The sequence below is a fragment of the Embiotoca jacksoni genome, unplaced genomic scaffold (assembly GCF_022577435.1).
Source record: "Embiotoca jacksoni isolate LCO1_2020_lvr unplaced genomic scaffold, fEmbJac1.0.p SCAF_30, whole genome shotgun sequence".
Taxonomy (NCBI): domain Eukaryota; kingdom Metazoa; phylum Chordata; class Actinopteri; family Embiotocidae; genus Embiotoca; species Embiotoca jacksoni.
In genome coordinates this window covers 3,299,315-3,305,363 of record NW_027185382.1, presented here as the reverse complement: position 1 = coordinate 3,305,363, position 6,049 = coordinate 3,299,315, and the positions used below count along the sequence as shown (strand labels likewise).

The 6,049-nt window shown below is 41.9% G+C and overlaps 6 non-coding genes across 6 annotated transcripts; 2 read left to right on the top strand and 4 right to left on the bottom strand.

Moving 5' to 3' along the window:
* The first annotated feature begins 2,297 nt into the window (after positions 1-2,297).
* Positions 2,298-2,369, top strand: trnad-guc (transfer RNA aspartic acid (anticodon GUC)). The gene has a single exon. It is a non-coding gene; the product is annotated as a tRNA-Asp (tRNA).
* Positions 2,370-2,563: 194 nt separating this feature from the next.
* On the top strand, positions 2,564-2,635 carry trnad-guc (transfer RNA aspartic acid (anticodon GUC)). The gene has a single exon. It is a non-coding gene; the product is annotated as a tRNA-Asp (tRNA).
* Positions 2,636-2,965: 330 nt separating this feature from the next.
* trnam-cau (transfer RNA methionine (anticodon CAU)) lies at positions 2,966-3,038 on the bottom strand. Its single transcript has one exon. It is a non-coding gene; the product is annotated as a tRNA-Met (tRNA).
* A 318-nt stretch (positions 3,039-3,356) lies between these two features.
* Positions 3,357-3,427, bottom strand: trnag-gcc (transfer RNA glycine (anticodon GCC)). The gene has a single exon. It is a non-coding gene; the product is annotated as a tRNA-Gly (tRNA).
* Positions 3,428-3,706: 279 nt separating this feature from the next.
* On the bottom strand, positions 3,707-3,779 carry trnak-cuu (transfer RNA lysine (anticodon CUU)). The gene has a single exon. It is a non-coding gene; the product is annotated as a tRNA-Lys (tRNA).
* A 271-nt stretch (positions 3,780-4,050) lies between these two features.
* trnam-cau (transfer RNA methionine (anticodon CAU)) lies at positions 4,051-4,123 on the bottom strand. Its single transcript has one exon. It is a non-coding gene; the product is annotated as a tRNA-Met (tRNA).
* Positions 4,124-6,049: the final 1,926 nt, after the last annotated feature.

Genomic DNA, 6,049 nt, shown 5'->3' with positions numbered 1-6,049 from the left:
ATTCGCATTTTTTTTTGTGTGTGTTATTTTAAGACTGATTTATTTAAATATTCGCTGCCATTGCGAATTGTGATGCTGGAGTCATAAAGGGTCATGTTCAAAACTTCTAACTGCTGATTAGACAGAATCTGAAATACAATATGTGTTAGGTACTTGAAGGCAGCACTGGGGTCTGGGCCGTTTATGATCTTTATAGGAACTTTATAAACTAAACTGTGTTGACTGATGTCTTCAAATCTGCTCTAAGAATAAATATTCCCTTGTTTATTTACCTGTTATTGGTCAATACTGTGTATAACGAATTATAGATTTATCTCAAATTTGCCCCTTATTTACCCATGAATGATAACAGAGCAAAGACAGTTTTCAAGCCTGTTTTTTTTAGCATTCAAATCACCGTTTTATGGTAAAGATTACAAGGCATTTATTGCTGACAATGTGTCATATAAAAAAACTAAACAAAAAAAAAATCCAGCTGACAGTATGATTAGGTTGAACCACCTCCTCATAAAAGACCAGTTTGTTCTGCCTGTTGGGTGTTTCAGGCGCACAGCCTCTATACAAATTACTATACAAATCCTCTGATACAGATCTTCAAGCAAACACCTTTTGTACCTTCAGGTGAGAGAATCTCGTGTTCAATATCTAGCATCAAGACAGCATGTGTGATTGATGCACTGTGAAGGCAAAGAAAAGTGAAGAGCTGAGACAGGCTTGTCAAAACCCCTCAAACATATGAGAATTATGGCTTCTCGTAAACACGTCATACGCACCTGTAGGGGAAGGTGAGCGCTGGGAAAGTTCCACTGTCAAATCTAGTGCCAGGGATTGCGTAATGTCGAAAACCGTAGAGAGTAAACAGAGAGCCATGCTTTCTGTAAACGTTCAACCTGAACGTCAACATCGGGTCGAAAGACCGGACGCACGTTAACCTATATTTAAATTTAATATCAATCCAAACATTAAAAAGTCATCACGACAGGACGTTCCTCTTGAGAAATGATTATTTAATTCTTCAATATATGTCACTGACCAACTGGTATTACAGCAAAATAAAGACACGTTGCAATAAAGAGCATCTAATAATAAGAGCAAATCTGTTCAAGGTTCATACAAACAGGATGTGGACATAAAACCCTGGATAAAAACATTTTAAGCAGAAAGTGCTACTTTTAAGTTTTTATACAGAGGTTTCCAATTTTGTCACGACTGTCAGAGGTATTGATTGAAATTCACAATTTTTTTTTATTACAGGAATAATAGGAGTGATGCTGCAGGAGAAAATAAAAACAAAGATTGCATTATTAACTCACCTGCATCTCCGTTCCAGATTAAACATTTATTTTCATCATTTAGAGATTTCAGGAGGAAAATCTTCTTTCAGCATGTAAGTTGCAGGTTGTAACTCAAGTTTCAAGGTTTGTTTTATCATCACGTGATAACATATTATATAATCCCATTCACAATGCAAGAGTAAAATAAAACCAACCCTTCCAGTCCACTGTGATTTCCTGTCTCTGTTGTGATCCACGAGTCCTTTTTGAAGGCTTAGTGTTGAAATTCTGCTCAAATATCTGGAGTCCGAAGTTTAACATGCCGGAGAGACTATCCATGCTGAAAGAAAAATAAAACAAGCTTAGTTCAGATTCATTTCCTAATGCCAATTGACTTTTTTGTTTTAATCGACAATAGAACTGAGACAAATGTCAACACTTTTTTTTTTTTTTACACTATAAGCAGGAGAAACAAGTTGTTATGACATTTCCCCAGGATGAAACTTTTTACTATTTCTACATCCGATCATCCGGCTCATATCGCAGCTGTGACAGTATTTACATTTTCTCTCAGCAAAGTTAAACCGATGAACATCAGAGTGACATTATTATGGGAACAGAAATATGACCTTTAAGACCCACATTAATGATGTGAAGAGCAGCACTGACAGACTTTCCAGATCTTAGTGATACTCAGGCCAAAACCTATTTTGAGTATCAATGTCTTCCCATCTCGAGGCTCGGAGGACAGGTCAGTTCACTTGGTGACGAGGATAAACTGATTTTGTGATTTAAAGGTCATACAACAATTCACTGTGACCTCATGTTGATCCATTCTCATAAGTGGAATATCTCAGGACCCTCGAGGGAATTATTTTTACACAAAGCTCTTAAAATTTGGCTCCAACATTTATTTGGCCTGAAGAATTAATTGATTATAGTTTGATGGCCAATCATCAAAGGTCATGTTGCTTTGACCTCTGGGAAAATTTAAAAAAAATATTTTTTTTTTACTTTAACATCTCCTCGTTAGTATAGTGGTCAGTATCCCCGCCTGTCACGCGGGAGACCGGGGTTCAATTCCCCGACGGGGAGTGGTCTCTTTTTTTTTTTTTTTGTTTGTTGCGGAAACCATATTAAATTGACTGATAACACAACTGTTGTGGGGCTCATTTCCTACAGTAATGATGGGATTTTCATCAGAGATGACTTCAACTAACAAAGTCACTGTTGTAGCAGTGTTCTTGCTATTTTGCATAAAAAGGGGCGTCGCGTTTCAGCTGAGCATCTCCTCGTTAGTATAGTGGTCAGTATCCCCGCCTGTCACGCGGGAGACCGGGGTTCAATTCCCCGACGGGGAGAGTTACACACTTTTTCTTCGTCTCTTTTTTACCTTTGCTAACTACTTTGCATAACCGGTGGTCGACCAAAACAACCTGTTTGACTTTATTTGTGGTCACTCTGAAGCTGAGGGAGTTAACAGACTCCTACAGGAGGAAGCTGGAGGCCAAACTCCAGCTGAACAACACAAGAGATGTCACTGGGTTTAAAGTAAGAGATGTTATGCCCGGTGCCTGGAAACTACGACCCTTAAAAGTGTGCAGCAAAATGTTGGAAATATTCGATCATACTGTTGTAACGTATAACGTATAAACCAAATACACCTTATGATTAGTGGCAAAAAAAATACATGCCCCGTGTGAGGCTCGAACTCACGACCTTCAGATTATGAGACTGACGCGCTGCCTACTGCGCCAACGAGGCCTGAATGCAGCAGAAAATGGACCTTTTATTTTGCGCCTCGAATCATGTCCAATGTGGTTTCAGAGGACAATCAAAAGTCCTTTTCCACCGTCCATCACTGCAGCAGGCACTGACGTGGAAGTCTAAGACCTCCTGGACAGGGTCCTCCGCCAGAAGTTCCCAGTATGCCCTCACTACATGTGTGCATGGCTGCAATTGGCAACCTGGACCAAAAGACTGATACTATGACCAAAAACAGTGGTAAACACAACTACTAAAAAAGGAGACGGCTGACACTCGTATATTATATAACCAAAAAAAAAAAATTTAAAAGTATGTTGCATTGGCCGGGAATCGAACCCGGGCCTCCCGCGTGGCAGGCGAGAATTCTACCACTGAACCACCAATGCTCACATACTTGGACAATTTGGCGGGAAGATTTAAATACGCACACTCCTATTGCGCAATTACTGTTGATTGCAAGCAGTCAGCTATGTGCTCCTTCTACCAAAGCACAATGAAGAGCATCCTGCCCAGTTTATTTTGCACCCTGTGGGACTGCGAGAAACAATATTTTGATCTCTCTGTATGTCATATGGTAGATTGAGATAAAAAAATTTAAGTTCAAATAGAAACCACGTCTCATCTCACATAAACACACCAAAAAAAAAAATATATAAAAAAATGTGCGCCCAACGTGGGGCTCGAACCCACGACCCTGAGATTAAGAGTCTCATGCTCTACCGACTGAGCTAGCCGGGCCTGCTGCACCAACTGAAAAACCTCAATGACTAGTCTTACTATAGGCGCGGTATCAAAGTGAAATCGTGGTGACTTACCTGCCCGATTTCCTGCAAAGCTGTAATTAAAATTATTAGGACATGTCCAACAAACTACCGTGATACTAGAATCATAGTATTATAACAACAGTGTAGAAATGACTATTAAAGCATTCACTAAATATTTACAAAAAGAAGATATTCATGAATGACTCCAAAGTATTGCGACTATAATTGGCAAAATACAAAACATGTGCCCCGTGTGAGGCTCGAACTCACGACCTTCAGATTATGAGACTGACGCGCTGCCTACTGCGCCAACGAGGCCTTACAGCAAGACAAACCGGAAGTGTTTTAACAGGCACCTCAACTACTCATGAGCCTTGAACTACTACCATGCATATCCCTTAACAATATACTTTATTGTCAGAAAAACTTCTAAACTAATTGTAACTGCTATTTACTCAATATTGCCTTCATATTAAATATACAGCACAACTGGTAGCGTTTTTTTTCACTTCACCCGAGCTATTGGTTACTTGCACCTCTTTTATTTGTCCACCAGAGAGCAGCAGAGCACTTCTATACTTCCACATAACAAAGTCACGATGCAGATCTTGCTGCGTCCAATTATTAGGTAGGTAGGTAGGTATTTACTTTATTAATCCCCGAGGGGACATTTTTTCGCTACAGCAGCATACAGAAGCAATAAGATAATAATAGAATAAAATAATAGAATAGAATAGAATAGAATAATAGAAAAGCAATAAAATAGCAGTAAATAGCAGTAAAAAATATAAATATAAAATATAAAATGCACAGTATATACAGTACATTATATATCTATATATATTATATAAAAACAAACCAAGAAACAGTCAACAGTGTTATTGTACTGTGATGGATTTTGCCAGAGGTGAGTTATTGTACAGTCTTATTGCAGTGGGCAGGAATGATCTCCTGTATCTGTCCTTGTGACAGCGGAGCTGCAGGAGTTTATTGGAGAAAGTGCTCCTCTGTCCCTGCAGCAGGTGGTGGAGAGGGTGGTCAGGATTATCCAATATGGATAATAGTTTCCTCAGCGTCCTCTTCTCCACCACCTTTTCCAGACTATCCAGATTGTAGCCGATGATGGAGCCGGCCTTCTTAACCAGTTTGTTAAGTCTGTTGGTGTCACCGGCTCCAATGCTGCTCCCCCAGCAGACCACAGCGAAGTACAATGCACTGGCCACAACAGACTGGTAGAACATCTCCAACATCTCGCTGCACACATTGAAGGATCGAAGTTTCCTCAAGAAAAAGAGTCGACTCATCACCTTTTTGTAGACAGCATTGATGTTGGTCTTCCAGTTCAGTCTGTTGTCATGGAGACACCAGGTACTTGTACTCCTCCACCATGTCCACCTCCTCTCCCAGAACTCTCAGCGGTTGTGGAGCCGTCGTCTTCCTCCTGAAGTCGACCACCATCTCTCTGGTCTTGGCCACGTTCAGGAGCAGGTGATTTCTTCCCGCCCACTCCACAAAGTCCTCCACTACTGCCCTGTACTCGTCCTCCCGTCCATCCCTTATACATCCTACCACTGCAGAGTCATCAGAGAACTTCTGTAGATGGCAGGACTCTGAGTTGTACTGGAAGTCAGTGGTGTAGAAGGTGAACAGAAAGGGAGACAGAACAGTTCCCTGAGGAGCTCCAGTGCCACTAACCACCGTATCAGACAGCACACTGCCCAGACGGACAAACTGTGGTCTGTCTGTCAGGTAGTCAGTGATCCAGGAGACGGTGGACGCGTCCACCCCCACCACCTGCAGCTTCTCACTCAGCAGCAGTGGTTGGATGGTGTTGAATGTACTGGAGACATCAAAGAAAGTGATTCTCACAGATTCACCGGTTCCATCTAGGTGAGACTGAGCTCGTTGCAGCAGGTAGATGATGGCGTCGTCCACTCCCACACGAGGCTGGTACGAGGTGTCGATGGAGGAAGAGCCCTTTGAGATTGAGGGCTCTATGCAGTTCACCAGGGGGCGCAGAGGGGGGAGGGGGGGAGGCAGCAGAGGTGTTTGGGAGGTGTGAGGTGTGGAGGAGACAGATGAGGGTGGTGAACTAAACCTGTTGAAGAAACAGTTTAGCTCATTGTTCCTCTCCAGGTTCCCCCTGGTTGTTCCTCTCCAGGTTCTCCCTGGTTGTTCCTCTCCAGGTTCCCCCTGGTTGTTCCTCTCCAGGTTCTCCCTGGTTGTTCCTCTCCAGGTTCTCCC